We start from the raw sequence: 16,080 nt of genomic DNA, 5'->3' as shown, positions 1-16,080 counted from the left end.
TCATACGAAATTTGCCGCCCTGAATTTATTCGTGTTGCGCTGAAGAACAATCGCTCGATTTGTATTTAAAACCAAACTGGCTACAGACTGCGGCAGACTTCACTCGGTCTCTGATCAAACCCAGTCCGTAGCCGGGGTGTATATCCCCAACTGGCAAAGCACAGGGGTACTTTGGTATCGTGATCTGAGGCGCGTGACCCAAGACCTGTGCCGAAGTAGCCGGTGATATAACCCCTGAGACGGCAGTGCTGTTAAGCGCTCCCGAATCTACAACAATATATGCATGTAGGCGGTGGACTTGTTTTTTCTTCAATCCTGGGGTTTTTTTTTTTCGGAAGTGATTGAGGCAACAGTCTGTTTCCAACTATTCCCTCTTAAATGACTCGACAAGTGACCACAGATTCTGGAGTACCTCTGCCCCAAATTTGGGGCCTCGAGGTGCTACAGTTCATCCGTGAGAGAATATCGCACAAATGCACAAACACTTGAAATTATTTAAAAAAAAAATTCTATTTTCATTTCAAACGTTTTCAATGAACTATGTGCATGCTGAAACCCTGATGTAGATTTTTTTTCCCCAGTGCAGCACTGAGTACCCCACCCAAACTGGGTCACCCGAGATCTGGTTATTTAGACTTCAGTAAACCATCAAGAAGATTGATGTTTAAAGCTTTAGCAAAAAATAACTCGACAGTGCACCATGGTAATGATGGACCAAATGGCCTCATTTCCATGTTTGAAGTCAGTTTCTTGATTGTCAGATGTACAAACACACATACAGTACATACAGATAATTTCCTTGCAGGGGGAGGGCAGGGTGGCCATGACCTGACCCTGGGTACCACCAGCATGAATGCAAAATTTGGTGGAGGTTGCCCGAGCAGTTTTTTTAACCCCCATTGGACTTAGTCTGAAATGGGGGCTTATGGATTTGGTCTTGATTTTCGTATGCATGTGTGCATCCACAACAATATCTCAGACATATATGCTCATCATTGGATATATGTATATATATGTATATATATATATATATATATATATATATATATATATATATATATATATATATATATATATATATATATATATATATATATATATATATATATATATATATATATCCCACCATGAGAGTGGGTGGCCCACTTATGATTTCCACCTGTATGGCTGGATGAATTTTGCATATGTGCTCCACATATTTTGAATTACTTGCCGATCTCATCAAGTGCCTTCTGGTTGAATGGTTTGCGTTAGCGGGAACAATCGTCTGCATGGCAGACGGACGGTTTTTCTTTGCGGATTATGCAGTTTTACCGGGTGAGGCAGAATCCGCGGCGATGCTCACCGTAACATTCAGGAGGTACGTCTGATGTATAAACGACAAATGCGGTCATCATTGTTAAGTTATTTATCGGTATGCCATCCTGATGGGGACAAACAAGCCCAAATTCAGGACGGCATGTCGTTGAAGTCATGGGGCTCACTCTGATGGAGGGGTCCAATTGTATGACCATGCATTCCAGCCCTTCATGGTTAGGATGTGTGTGTTTGTTTGACCATGTGCTTCAGCCTTTAGGCTGAGGGATATGTGTATGCCAACAGGACAGTCTTGCGGGACTGTGTATTTTGGCCATGAGGTCAAGGTGCACGTCCCAAGCTGTTTAAATGTTTTGATTTTTTAAATCTTTTTTTTGGTTAAAAAAAAAGGTGCCTTCAAAAGAGGCGAATGAACTCAAAATCAAGATTGGCGGCTCTGCTTGATGTTTAACTGATGTTGACCATGTAATCTTTGTCTGACAGAGTCACCAGGCCAAAGCCTCCAGATTGGAGTTGATGCTTTTGTGTAGGACAATGTCCAATGGGGATTGGGGCAGTGCTCGTCACACTCCACATGTTTCGATATATATATATATATATATATATATATATATATATATATATATATATATATATATATATATATATACATATTGTGTATATAGTCGCTTCACTGAGGGAAACACCAATCTTTCCTGTGATGGCTAATCTATGGGGCAAGAACAAAAATGGCTTCCTGGGAGATCACACCCTCCGTGCGGGGATAACTAGTGTCACAAGTTGGCATTTGCAGTTTTGCCACATCTGCCCATGTACCCACACACAAACTTTCCTTCCTTCCTTTTTTTTTGTTTGTTTCACAAACCTTATTGTGAGTTCCCTGAATCTAACATTGGTTTCATTGAAATCAGTTAATCCATTCTCAAGTTAACAATAAAGGATTCTTCGTAGACCTTCCCTCTGTGCGAGGGTAACCAGCGTCGCAAGTTGTTCTCAAGTTGTCGCACAACAAACAGACAGACACGGCTCCTTTTAAAATACAGATACCCACCGGTAGCCTGCGTGAATATACAGCGAGTTATTCACGAACTTTGTTCCTCTTGATGTAATAGTGAGATTAAACCAACAACTTTCCATCACTGTAAATCTCCTTTCAGAAATGACCACACAAATTAATCACTTTCTTTGATTCTTCCTTTTTCAGAGAGGATGAGATGTTTGGAATTGGGGTTAAAGGTCACAAATTCAACTCTCCTCCTGTTCTACCCTGATCAGTAAAAGTAAGTACCTGGCACACTGCTTGGGCAATGATGTCTGATCTGACATATCGCTTTGGCATTGATGTCTGAATGAATCGAGCAAAGTTTTTTTTTTTATTGTACAAAATGCTTACAGTACTGTCCATGCAAAAATCTTTGGGGGAATTTTTACAATACTTTCGAAAGATTGAAATTATCAGTTTGTCAAAGCAACAATCGTCAGTTGCTATCAATAAAACAATCACAACTGTTCTGGTTGCTAACTTTCTGATGAATTCTCCAACAAACTGAGATTTCGCTTCGTAAGTTTCAATCGTTCGAGTCAAATTGTAAGTCGGGTGCTATTAAATCCGTAAGAACACCTTAGGCGTGTTGCCGGAACAATTGGCCAATCAATCCAATACTCATTAAGGCACCCATTGGAACATAAGTGCAATGAATCTAGATGCCATGACTGGCACTGCGCAGGCAGCAGGCAGTAGATGTGACTGACAACATATTTGAACAAACCACTCAGTTAACAAGCACAGTACGTTTGCCCTTGCATTATAGGGCATTACCTCTGGAGTGAGATCGATCATTAACAATCACAGTAAATTAACGGAAAGTTGTTTCTTTAAAGTAAAGGTATACACTTGTTTATGAGTGGGAAGGAAAATGCCAACAATTCCATTGATCAGGAAAGATATACCAATTATGTTCTACCTGCTGTACAATTATATCCTTTTTTTTTTTTTTGCTTTCTCAAAAATGCTGGCTGTTTTGGTAAAATGAGCTCCTTCTGGAATGAATTTAAATTTTTTTTATTGGCAATGTGCCTTTATTATAAAATCAGACAGGATCATTAGTGAGGATGGTTCACGGTGAAATGTGTGAAGTGGGGTTGGCGGTGGATATCTCGGTTATTACTGATTAAGTTTTAACGCCTGTCTGTTTGTTTGTGATCAGGATATCTCAAAATGTCATGGATGGATTCGAACGAAACTTGGTGGACAGGTTGGGTGTGTGACAAGGACTATTCGATGTTGAAGTTTCAGAATCGGATCTGGATCGGAGCATTTAAAAATTTTAAAAGTGAATCTTAACCATTGAGAGATGGGGCCAAAATAATAAATAGCATGATACCTCGAACGGTTTTGCACGGATTATGACAAAACTATGTGGATGAGTTGGGTAGGTGATAATAACAAGATGATTCGATGTTGTTTCAGGTCCGGATGCAGATCCGGCCTATCAGTGGGATACAACACGTAAACTGACTCATTGGGGACTATCACTTTGATATCACAGACAGATCTGTGGTCTCTGTCTTTTTCCACCTCCTTTCTGGTCTTGCACCCTTTGCCCTTTATGTGCTTTGTCCCCCCCCCGGATTTCTGCAGGGCTCACACGGTCCAACATTCAGCCCCCTTCTCGTGAAACTACCTAAATCCACGATTATTGCTCATCTCCACTCATTCGCTCCTCTTTTTCCCCGGCTGTGGAATCGACTTCCACATCTTCTTCAGTCTCATTCTTTCCTCCACGTCTTCAAGACAGTTGTTCACCACCATCTCAAATCGTCCCCAACCCAAAACCAACCATATGCTTCAACATTTACTTTTGTTTGAAAAAGCAGAGTAATGTATGAAGATTAATAATTTTTGAGATAATTTGTGTTTCTAGTGATGGTTTTCAAATCCTTTAAAATCAGGTGTTTCCGGTTGTTTTTGCACGGGCTGAACACCAAGATGATGGTGAGTGAGTTTCTTGTAATTTTGCCAAGGTTGACTACTTAGGCCTAAGTCACATTTGCTCGACGGCGAGGATACGGCAGCCGTACGCCCTCTGAATTGACAGAAACGTGCGGCGGCCGCAGAGTTTCTGCGGTGGCCTCAGGGTGGCCCTATGCCGTTTGGCTATCTTTTACAGGCCGTAGGGGTCGCCGTGGAATTGTAACGCGGAGTTATAACTTTTTTCATTTCTACGTTCGCCGTAGCAATTCGACAAGCCGAAAAAAAAAAACTGGTAAAAATAATAATAATAATAATAATAATAATAATAATAATAATAATAAAAAAGAACCCACTCGTTACCATCCGTCTGGCCGCACGTTCGCCTTAGGGCCCCCCTGCAGTCGCTTTGCGGACACCTTGCGTCTGCCTTGAAAATTCTATGGCCGCCGCAGGAATGCCTGAAGGTCACCGTGCGACATCAAATCAAAGACCGTACGGCACCCCCCACGTTTTCGGTCTCCACGATTTATAAATACCCCGTGCGGCTACCCGAAAAATAAAAACATATGTGACTGCTACATTGTGTGACCGTGGAAATACTGCGGCCGCCCTATAATTGCTAGTGGCCGTAGATTTTGGAGACCCCGCGGCCACCGTGGCAAATGTGACTTAGACCTTAGGCCTAAGACTGCAAGCTCGCAGTCAGCATTCCAATTTATCCCAAAGGTATTCGATGGGATTGAGGTCATGGCTCTGTGCAGGCCAGTCAAGTTCTTCCACACCAATTTTGACAAACCATTTCTGTATGGACCCCGCTTTGTGCACGGGGGGGGGGGGGCATTGTCATGCTGAAATAGGAAAGAGCCTTCCCCAAACTGTTGGAAAGTTGGAAGCACAGAATTGTCTAGATTATCATTCTATGTTGTAGCATTAAGATCTCTCTTCACTGGAACTGAGGGGACTAGCCTGAACCATGAAAAACAGCCCAGACCATTATTCCTCCACCACCAAACTTTGCAGTTGCCACTGAGCAAGGAGATGGGGATGGGCCAGGCATCTGCCTGGTGGATGGCCAGATGGAGGCCCCTGGAGTGTCGGCGGAAAGTGGACGCAGCGACGCACTGGCGGATGCTCCCTTACCTGACCTGACCTGAAGTTGCGAGAAACAGAAAAGTACCGGCTTACCAAGCACAAGTGCAGCAGATGTTGAACGAGAACATGAATCATTTCAACAAAGTCCCAGAAAATCAATTTGACGCGCATCAAGAGAACTGGGACGACTAACCACCACATACACAGGATTTTGCATAAGAGACAAGCTTTATGCTGATTAGATGCAGATTCTGCAGGAACTCAAACCAAATGATGCAGCCAAACACAAGGTGTTTGCCTTGGAAATGCTCAGTCGCATAGAGGATGAAAAATATTACCTGAAAAAAGGTCATGTTCACAGACAAAGCTTGCTTTCATGTATTGGGGAAGGTCAACTGGCACAATATGAGGATCTGGGGCTCTGAAAACCCCCACGTTGTCATTGAACATATTCGCGACAGTCCAAAGGTCAATGTGTGGTGTGGACTTCTCCATGACTGCTTGGTTGGTGGGACTGTTTTTATTTGGGGAGGATACAGTGACCTCAACAATTTCATGAACATGTTGGAAGGATTCGCCTTCCCACAGATTGAAGACCTGCAACCCGATATCATTTATCAACAGGATGGCGCTCCCCCTCATTGGGCATTCGTCATTTGTGCCACCCCGAATGAAAAATGTCCAAGTCGCAGGATTGGACAAGATGGACCAACTGCCTGGCTCCCACAATCACCAGACATAAGCCCCCTTGATTTTTTTTTTTCTGTGGAGGTTTGTCAAAGATGTTGTCCACAACACCAAGGGTGCACAACTGCAGGATTTTCGTCTTCTGATCACAGCTGCATGCACGATGGTGGATGCAAACATGCTGTGTCAAAAATGGCAAGAATTCATGTCCTGCCTTTATGTCCTTCATGCGACAAACGGAGCTCACATCGAAGTGTATTGATGGTGTGCACAAAACATTCAGTTTCTATATCATATAAACCAAAGGGTATCATTGTGTCATTTATCTATCTATAATTCCAGCAATGTGTGTATGTGTGTGTGTGTGTGTGTGTGTGTGTGTGTGTGTGTGTGTGTGTGTGTGTGTGTGTGTGTGTGTGTGTGTGTGTGTGTGTGTGTGTGACCGCTGTTTCTCGACAACCGCTGGTCCGATCTAATTGAAACTTGCTAGATATATTGCTGGGGACCTGAGGATGTGCCTTTTCAAGGTTTGATATTAATCGGACAAGTGCTTCCCAAGTTATGGCCATTTATTTACCAAACCAATGACAAGACACGTTGTTGCGTGGGCATGACCGATGGGGAAGGGAAGCTTAGCCGCGTTCGCCATTACAGGTTACAATGTACGGACTTCCGGAGAGTGATGACTTCATGTATTCTAATAATTTCTGGATTTCTTATGCGCATTTATAGATAAACACAAGGCCCTAAGTTATGATCGTTTTCATATTAGACAGTGCATAAATTTCGGTAACATCAGAGCGAACTGGTATGTTCCGAACCAGGAAGTAATTTTTTTTTTCTTTCTCTTCTCTTCTCTTTTTGTTTTTCCTTGCCACAACATTGCGAAAAGGTGAAATACTTTGGCACTAATTGAATAATTGGGTATTAAAACTAAATTGCGAATAATGGTAACTGCGAATAATATGCGAACTTCCGCGCCACGCACGTCCGGGCACGCGAGAGCAAAGAAACGGCCTGTGTGGTTGTTGTTTGTTGCTTGTGGTTTGAATATTTATTTATAATTTTTTTAATCTATCTATAATTCCAGCAATGTGTGTGTGTGTGTGTGTGTGTGTGTGTGTGTGTGTGTGTGTGTGTGTGTGTGTGTGTGTGTGTGTGTGTGTGTGTGTGTGTGTGTGTGTGTGTGCGTGGGTGCGTGTGTGTGTGTGTGGCTGACCGCTGTTTCTCGACAACCACTGGTCCGATCTGATTGAAACTTGCCAGGTATATTGCTGGGGCCCTGAGGGTGTGTGTCGAAGCAAACCAATTTTTATCTCCGGTTTGTTATACTAGTTGTCTTTATTGGCTTCTAGTCTACAAAATATATCAGTAAATGAAATTTGCTTTTGTTTTTATTTTGCCGAATTGATACAAACGCGGTGTGTTAGAAAGTTTCGTCTTCTTCATTTTGGTTCCGGTATCAGCTCGAGCGTGCATTAAATGCAAACAATTTTTTTTTTTAATCTCCCAAACATTTATTGGGACCGATAAGAGTCATGTACTGCAAAGCAATTCTCGCTCTTGTTATATTACATTCATCGGGAATAATTTTTTGCAGTTTCCAGTCATTCACTTTCCTTACAGATCAAAGACATTTGTTTCATTTGAACATGATGTTTCACTGGTGAGAATAGGCAGATAGTGTTGTAATTGACTCATTCAATATCAATTAATCTTTCTGTCTTTGAAGGTCCATTAGAGCAAAGTGTGGAATGAGCAATGAAACGAAGTTGACCAAGATATACCTGTGACGTCACAAGGAATAGGCATTGTTGTTGTCACAGTCAGGGCCAGATTTATGCAAGGGCAATCGGAGCACTTGCCCCTGTGGTCTCCACTACCCAACGCGTGCCCCAGAACCTACACTACACAATGCTTTCCCCAGGGCCTTCACTACAAGGGCTCATTCAGAATTATTGATTGTTGTTGTGAATTATCGCTTATTCACCATATATTAACTAGTGGAGCAAATTTTCTACAAAAATTGGGCATTCATTGGGTATTTGACAAGTCTATTTGGAAATTGTTTCCCTACTATTGTCCACATTTCACTTGTTCAAGGGATTTTTTTACTTTCTGTGTTGGTGGAATATAATACCAGGAATATACAAAGCAATGCTTCTCGTTTCATTGCTTACTGTATAGTTCCATTACACAAATTTATTCAAACATCGCCTCGAAGTTGTAACAGCAATGCAATATCTTTTTGACGGGCTAATTGCACACTTTGCCAATCTTCAGTTGTGAATGGAATCCATTGGTGGTCATAAAAGCCCGTAAAAAAACACTCGTGAAATTATGTATTTTATCCAATAATTTAACTCATGTCGCCTGCGATGTTCTTAAGGCAACTGTAGAAGTGAAATTTCATTAGACATGCACATATTAGAGATTTACACACTCTCACAGTTTACATAATGCGCTTATAATGTTTCTATTTTTGCAAAAACTCAAATGTGCTGATTTGTACTTGCTAAACACTGAATATCAAAAGTATTATCCTGCTTATTATTGAATCCAATTAACAGTATATGTATCTCTGTTGATGATAAATTTACTCTGATGTTACTTGGAAACATAAAATGACCTCCAGAAGGCAATTATATAAGTCCTTAGTATTCTGGCATTAAAACTTGTATTGAATGTACATGGTAGCCCTTATAAGCATCTGTTTATCATGAGAAGTAAGCTGGACAGAGCTTGTATGCTTTCTCAGCAAAAAAAAAGCTTGTCTTATGTTTGTATGTGACCCTCACTTCCATTCAGTTGTTATCTTGTTTTTCTTCCTCTGCTTTTCTAACACAATGCATCCCTTCTTACCACTTTCCCTCCCTCCTTTCCTCTTCAAACCTGTATAAGAACCCTGCTTTGAGGACAAACCAATCAGAAGGGTTGTGCAACTGTTCGTGAGTACCTCCCTTTTCCTTCCATGTACATGTATTAAAGATTTGAGCTGCGGTGCATCGATCCTGAGTTGGAGATTGGTTTCTTCGACACAACTTTACAAATGGAAATTTTAATATGGGTTCCACAGAATCAGATATACGAGTTTCGGGTTCCATAAGTGAAAAAGGTTGAAAACCACTGATTTACTTCATCGTTGGTGGCAGAAAGGGCCACCACCACCCATGTGTGCCCCACGGCCTCCACCACCATAATCCATCACTGGCCACAGCTTTTAAATCTCCTATTGAATTTGTACTGGAACATGTGAAAAAGGTATTTCTTCCTTTTGCTTGCACATGGACATTAAAGACTGGGACAAACTGATTCTGCAAACAAAGAAATGATAAGTTTCCTAAAGTTATTTCATAACTTCAATCCAAAAATGAGGGCTGCAAACTTTTCCAACCGAACATGGAACTTCCTACGTCAACTGGATGATGACTTTGTCAGAGTAAATTTACTTTTTGATAAATATAGTTTGGAAGAAGAAATATTCCCTGAAAGTTTCGACAGGAGTAGCTGAAGGAAGTGTCAAAACAAATAAGTGGGGAAGGTGGAGGGAATGGTAAACTTGCACTGTTCTTACTTTCTCTCCTCGATGCCAATTCTATTAAGATGGATGCACTCAATTACTGTAATGACCATCAATCTGTTGACATGAACCTGGGCATATAATAACAACACTCTCTGTGGAGTGGATCCAATCAATCCTGAAGATAATTTCCATGCTTTCAGTGTTAAGTTTCAGAGGGCTCGCAGGATAGCCTAGAGGAATGTGTGCTTGCCACTGAGCTGTCCTGCGTGGGTTTGAATCCTGACGCAGCTATAAACAGTCATCATGGTGTTTCCTGTGCAGGGCAATGCATCATCCACTGGATGGACCTTAAGCCGGATTACGCACCTGCCGGCACTGGTTGTTTGCATGCTACAAAATCCCGTGGTGTCTTTCGTTATCAAGTTATCCTTGGCATGCTGACCAAATTGCAAATTCGTGCCACCTTCAGGCGAACGTCAAGCCTGGCCATCGGGTTCGTGAAAGACTTGAGTGAAAAACGTTCCCTGATTGACCCCACAAGAAGGTGGGAAGAGGATTAAATTGGTAGTTGTCATTTTAAGCTTGGAGGTGACGACTGAGCCACATTGATCTTTATCACCCCAGGTTATAATAATACCAACACATTTGGCACAGGTGCGATCAGTTTTCACCTGTAGAGAACATTTCTTTGAAACGTGGTTCAATAATTTTAACATCATTGTACACCATAGCTATGCCATTTTAAGAATCTGCTCGTGTTATTAGGCAAAGCATGTGAGACGATGAAATATTTTAATTAGCTTTTGTATTTATTGTTCTCACCAAATAAAGCCTAGTGTTTGCTTTACGGTTAAGGTAGCCACCTTAAGGTAGCTGGTAGCTGTTAAGGTAGCTGGCTGAAGATCTTCGGGTCTTGAATTCAAGCTCTTGTCACCTGTTAACTTAACACCAGGTGGGTTGACTCAGCCTGTCATTCTTTTGAGGTTGGCAAAGCGAGTACCAGCTGACTGGTAACAGGGGCACTGCATCAGTGCCACATTCATGCCCCCAGAAAATGATGCAACCAGCATCCACAGGCTGCACATGATAGCTATATTACTAAGTATGGTAATTGTAATGAACTGAGATGGATTTATAGAGTGTGAATTTTCTCGTTGCACTTTAATTAATTTGCACTTTTGCACTTTTGCACTTTTGTTTCTTTTGAGCACCATTTAGAAATAGAATTGAAATTTTGTGAACATTGCTTCAAACACGAAAGGTAATACAAAATGTTCTCGGAATGAGATACCGTACTCACTATATCCAAGAAACACCGACGTTTCTTGTTTGTTCATTGTATAAATGCATTTTTAAAATCTCTTTTTTATATGCACCTTGTTCTACATATTTGGCTGGATTTGGAGGATTGTGAGCATCTTGTTCATAGAACACTTCAAACTCCCATTTTTAGCTTATCTGTGTGATTGGAATTCCAGATAAGGTATTGTCATTCTGCACCGTCCATCAATCCGTCTCCTATTTCAGCTTCTCCGGCCAAACCGCTGAACTGATCCGGCTGAAATTTGGCAGCAAGGTTCCGCTCCTGACTGGTAATGGGGATTGCAAAGTTTGTTCCGGTCACGTGACTTTAAGTAGGTCAAAATGGCAGACGTAGTAAATTCCTTCAAAAATCTTCTTCTCCAGACCCACCAGTCAGAATGCTAGCAAATTTTGGTTACAACATTAGGACAGGATAGGGATGTTAAATTGCGGAGGTCATGCCAATCACATGAGCGGAAGTGTGTCAAAATGGACCGCTTGGTCAATTTTTGGGAAAAAATCACATAAATTCCTTCAAAAATCTCCTTCTCCAGACCCACCATTCAGGATGCTACCAAATTTGGGTTACATCATTAGGATAGGGTCCACATAAGCTGCAGGTCCAGTGGTCATATTTTTGTGGTTTTCAACAGGGTCAGATGCATATTCCTCAGTATTCTCATTGCACTACCAATGGAAGTCACCACGTTATCCTCCTCCTCTTCTTCTTCTTCTTCTTCTTCTTCTTCTTCTTCTTCTTCTTCTACTTCTACTTCTACTTCTACTTCTACTTCTACTTCTACTTCTACTTCTACTTCTACTTCTACTTCTACTTCTACTTCTACTTCTACTTCTACTTCTACTTCTACTTCTTCTTCTTCTTCACGGAAGGTGGATGGAGGCTTTGTTTTCACCCCTGTCTGTCTGTCTTTGTTTGTGACAGGATATCTCATAAAGTTGTGAACGGATTCGGATGAAACTTGATGGACAGGTTGGGTGTGTGACGACGACAAATTGTTTCAATTTTGGTGAAGATCCAAATCCGGATCTGGATTCGAGAATTTTTATAGTGATTCTTCACCATTGAGAGATAGGGCTAAACTAATAGATAGCACAATATTTCAAAAAGTTGTCGGATTCAGATGAAACTTGGTGAACATGTTGGGCATGTGACAAGGAAGAATTGATTCAATTTTGGTGGAGATCCGGATCTGTATCTGAACACGAGAGTTTATTAATTTTTCAAGTGATTCTTCACCATTGATCGATGGGGCCAAAAACGATATAGAGCATGATGTTTCAAAAAATTGTGGATGAGTTATGACAAAACTAGGTGGATGAATTGGTCACGTGACAAGAACCAGCTGATTATCTTTTGGTTCAGGCCTGCAGAAATATCTGGCCTATCAGTGGGATACAAAACGTAAACTGTTCAACCTGGCAGGGGTATGTGCTAAACCAATTAGTGCCTTTCTAGTCTTTCGTACACAGCCTTTTCACCCTCTCGTTTGTGCTCGGTCATCTTCTATCTGCTTGGAAATCCCCCAACATGACTATTACATAAAAAAGGTGCAAAAACTGATCCCCTTAACTATACACTTCTCAGCTTACAATCATCAGCAAGGTCATAGAATCCATCATCGCAGTTAATATTAAATCCTTCCTTTTCTCCAACAAGGTCATCTCAGATCACCAATTCAGATTCAGACCAGGTCACTCTACCTTGGACACGCTGCTTCGACTCACCCAACAATGGATGGAGGCCGTCAATGTCAGACAAGAGATCAGGGCCGTCTTTCTTGACATATTGTTGCGAATTTGGAAATCGATCACACTCAACATTCAGGTCCTTGAGCTCAGTTATCTCGGTAAGTACGTGTTCTATAGATAGCTCGCCTTCATTGTTTAATGGGTAAATCTATGTAAATGCACTATGATTTATTTTAATAGTTAGGGTTCAATTAGAACAACAACAAAGAAGAACGACCCCCACCGCTGCAAAGAAGGAGAAGAACCCTCCCATCCCGAGATTCAGCAAGGTAAACAGCCCCCACCTGCGGTTGCGGGAGGCAGCGCACGAGGGCGAATGAGTCATGCCGGAAGCGAGGCGGGGCTGAGAGGGATAAGAAAGGGACCCTCTGCTTGGCTCAAAAGATTAGTGGGTTTTGTTCTGGTGCTGATTGGAGGGGTTGTTCTGGTGCTGGTTTGGTTTTTGCTCTGCTTCCTGGTCTGGTTTGGCTGGTTCTTCTTGGGGCGTGGAGCTCTTCGCGGTCTCTGCTTGGTTCCCAGCTTGGTGCGACTCCTTGGCCTCATCTTGGTTGGTGGTTCTTCGGGGAAGCTATGCATCTTCGGGAAGGATCGGCGCCTCGTCTCACCAGCATGTGTTTCGGAGCGCGAGGGGATCCGCCGGAGCTTGTAAAGGATCGCAGCTCGCGGTGGTTGGAAACAGTTCGCCCTCGCTGGTGCCTGGTCCGAACAGATGGAAGACCACATGAGGTGGAAAGGTCCCAGATAGGTCCTGGGCTTCAGCTCATCTGTCCCTCCGAGCTGAAGTCCATATTAAAGGTATCAGCCACCATTTCTTGGGTGTGTGTGTGTGTGTGTGTGTGTGTGTGTGTGTGTATGTGTGTGTGTGTGTGTGTGTGTGTGTGTGTGTGTGTATGTGTGTGCGTATGCGTGTCCGTGGGCCCGTCTAACAAGTAGAAAACTGTTATGTGCTTTGTGTGTTGTAAATAATTGCATTGCATTTCTTATATTCGGTATAGCTCTGCTTTATGTGCTCCCCCCATTTCCCCATTGCAGTATAAATAAACTCCCATTGTTAAATGTTTTCAGCTCGTCCGCGTTCCTTCTTTCTTTGACTGAGCGTGTTGTGTGTGAGGGATTAGTTGGCCATTGCCATGGTTGCAGGATAATTCGGTCCGACGGTTCTCGGCAATTAAAACTGCTCGGGATCGCACACGGAACGAGCTCGCCAAGCGGCTCGGTTTCGTACCAGTTCCGTCGGTGAAATTCCCCGGTATTTGGACCACATGGGAACTTAGGTAAATTGATGTTGGCAATCGACCCTACCCCACGTGGTCTACCCATTGGCGGATTTTGGTCGAAAAGGGACCCGTCTTCTCCGGACTTTTCCGGAGAAGAACAATCTGAATTCCAGGCGATCGGTCGAGTCGACTTGCGGCTCCGTCTCGCGGTCGCGCTCACGGCCGACGCACCGGCACCGCAACAATATCTCGTGCTTTTGATACAGTCTGTCATCCTGCATTGCTCTGCAAACTTTCTGCCAATGGCATCTAAGCCCAACTCCACACATGGCTTCCTGACTTCCTCTGCTGTCGTAGCCAATGTGTGGCACTCAATGGAATCCTTTAATCTCCTCTCCCTGTCAAGGCTGGAGTTCACCAAGGCAGTGTTCTGGGCCAAGTACTATTGCTGATCTTCATAAATGATCTCTATGACTCTCTGGAAAATCCCCTTTATTTATTTTCTGATGACTCCACCCTCTACCATGACATCCCTCATCCTTCAGTCAGGCAGGCAGCAGCCTCTTCCCTCTCTTCAGACCTTTACTAAAAATCACAAACTCGTCAAATACTTGGAATGTGTCTTTCAATCCTGATAAATCTCCCTCTCTCCCTCTCTCCCTCTCTCCCTGAAAATATTGTATTGCAAACCCTTCCATCTACTTTCTCAAGAACTCTCTCAAAGAGGTTCAGTCACTCAAACTCTTGGGTCTCACTCACAGCCACGAGCTGTCTTGGGCAAGCCAAATTCCAAAATTGGCCTCCAAAGCTAGACGTCAACTGGGCATCCTCCATCGTGAAAAGTCCTTCCTTGGCACATCTGAGCTCCTATCCACCGACAACACTTTCATCCACAGCTTGATGGAGTACTGTTCTCCCCTATGGGCTGACTCCCCTGCCTCATCTTTCTCAGCTTGATGCCATGGAAACAAAGACCTGCAATATCATTGGAATCTTTCGTGATAAGGCTGAGTCGATGGGCCTATCACTTCACCATCACCGACAAGACGGTCGTCTCTCTGTCTTCTTCAAACACATTCCTGGACTTGCACCTCTGCCCTTTCCATTGTCCCCCCAGGTATCTGCATGACATGCTTGGCCCACCAGCAATCCCTTACTCATGAAACTGCCTAAATCCAGAACTACTGCCGACCTCCACTCATTTATTCCTCTTTTTTTTCCCACCTGTGGAACCACCTTCCATACTGTCTTCAATCTCAATCTTCCTTCAAAGTCTTCAAGACAGCTGTGCACCACCACCTTGAGTCATCCCCCTTCCAAAATCATGATCTTTTCTACACCCGTTAAGCAAACCCACACCCCTCCCAAATTTTTTGCTTATGTTTCCATATTGTCCACCCTTTGTGTTCTTCCTCACCACTCAACGTTACCTGCATCCCTTGTTTGCCTGTCTCCATCTACTTTCTCCCTCTCCCCTGCTGTTTGTGTTTCCCCTTTCTACTGCTGTTCCCTTTGTTGTATTTCATCCTGATGTTATCTGTGTCATAGATGTTCCACAATCCGAGAGCATGTTAAAAAAGCAAACTCATGAACCTGTTTGCAAAAGACACCGTGGGATGACACAATGACAAGACTCATGACATGTTTATTTTTATAAGGAATTTACAAGGAATTAAGGTGCGGGAAGAGGCCATTCGGCCCATCATGCCTGCGCTACACCAATACCAAATTTCAGCAATCCTTCGATACCCCTTCCCTTCTTGTGCAGCCTTTGGGCTGCTACACTGCTACTCATTTCACCGACCTCGGAAAGATGACAGGCTGAGTCAACCCCCTGGTGTTAATTCAGTGGAAAAACGGGACTTGCACTCAAGGACCCTAGGATCCCAAGCCAGCACCCTAACCACTAAGTTATCTCTGGTTATTTTGTTGACGTAATGTGAAGATAAACTACAGTTGTTCAAGTGTAAAGGAGCAATCAGGGTAGTTGGAGCTAAAAAGGAAAATCTTCTGGTCAGTTTTGACCCGGTTGATGTCGCTGAGGCTTCAAAACCTTTTCTGCTTTCCAACACACCTTGAGTGCTTTGTTCTGTGGACTCCATTTATGAAGTTCTCATAGGAAATCATCTTCATTGTTAGTCTCAAAAAATGTGTTTTTTTGTTTTTTCAGTTGATTAAGTGATTTATCAAATAACATC

General features: G+C 42.8%; 1 long non-coding RNA gene across 5 annotated transcripts in view; it reads left to right on the top strand.

Annotated features, from left to right (window-relative positions):
- LOC147026228 (uncharacterized) overlaps positions 1-16,080 on the top strand; it is a 124,346-nt gene that overhangs the window by 37,284 nt on the left and 70,982 nt on the right. For 2 of the 5 annotated variants that reach the window (XR_015058178.1, XR_015058175.1), the window contains exons 2-3: positions 2,522-2,597; positions 8,972-9,018. This is a non-coding gene — a long non-coding RNA (uncharacterized LOC147026228). Of the gene's footprint in view, positions 1-2,521; positions 2,598-7,802; positions 9,019-16,080 lie in introns of all 5 variants that reach the window. The other 3 variants (XR_015058176.1, XR_015058179.1, XR_015058174.1) reach the window with 2 other exon arrangements.

The sequence above is a fragment of the Eptatretus burgeri genome, chromosome 5, assembly GCF_056783735.1.
Source record: "Eptatretus burgeri isolate ZD-2024b chromosome 5, Ebu_testis_v1, whole genome shotgun sequence".
Lineage (NCBI taxonomy): Eukaryota > Metazoa > Chordata > Myxini > Myxiniformes > Myxinidae > Eptatretus > Eptatretus burgeri.
The sequence above is the reverse complement of the archived record's forward strand: the minus strand, read 5'-3'. Positions and strand labels throughout refer to the sequence as shown.